This window comes from Octopus bimaculoides, chromosome 1 (genome assembly GCF_001194135.2).
Source record: "Octopus bimaculoides isolate UCB-OBI-ISO-001 chromosome 1, ASM119413v2, whole genome shotgun sequence".
Lineage (NCBI taxonomy): Eukaryota > Metazoa > Mollusca > Cephalopoda > Octopoda > Octopodidae > Octopus > Octopus bimaculoides.
In genome coordinates this window covers 114,007,127-114,008,124 of record NC_068981.1, presented here as the reverse complement: position 1 = coordinate 114,008,124, position 998 = coordinate 114,007,127, and positions in this window count along the sequence as shown.

Genomic DNA, 998 nt, shown 5'->3' with positions numbered 1-998 from the left:
TATATATATATATATATATATATATATATATATATATCTGTGTTGAGGCAGAAGCTATAAGGTGATGCACAAACATTCTATTCCGAGTCCACTGCCAAGCATACCAGAAAAAAATTGTAAGCTAATGAATCTGATTACGTAATTCTTATTCTCTTGCCATTTAGTTAATTTTATATAGACAGATATAAATACAGACCATAAATACACATACATACATACATACATACATACATAAATACATACATACATACATACATACATACATACATAAATACATACATACATACATACATACATTATTGCTATTGGACTCCCTTCCCTTCAATCAGGAGGACACAACTACAGTGTTCTTCGTTCGATGTTTTGCTGTGTTGTCTTATGTGGGAATTCAAACCTATTGAGGATTTGCAGATCCGGTTGCAGAAGTTGCATAGTGGTACCCTTCATTTAGGGACACAGTTCTACGTTGGGCTCTTTTCTCCCTAAAGTGTTGATCTTAATTGCCTCTAAGTCGGAGATGGCTTGGTAGCAACATCTACTCCACTGGGCACTATACATTGCTTCTGATTCCTATGTCTTTAGGAAACTTATCTTGTAAGTTTCCAATCAGGTCTGTGGAGTGTTCTTACAATATAACAGTGTCTGGCACCAGAACTAAGCATATCATAGAAGAAAGATTTAGGTAAAGATGCGTATTCCATGTGTACCGTATGGCATGCCTACCACAATTGTCTTTGTTAGGTGACTTCTGCAGGACCTCCCCCAAAGACACCACGGTTTACCATATCAAATATTTTTCTTAACTCACCAAAAAACCACATGCATACTCTGGTTCTGGTCCCTGGTCTTCCCTGGCACCTAATGTGAAACGAAAATCTTAACAATTGAAATACATACATACATACACATAGACAATCATATATATATATATATATATATATATATATATGCAGATATGAACATATCTATACATAGACTTACATATGTGCGTGTATATG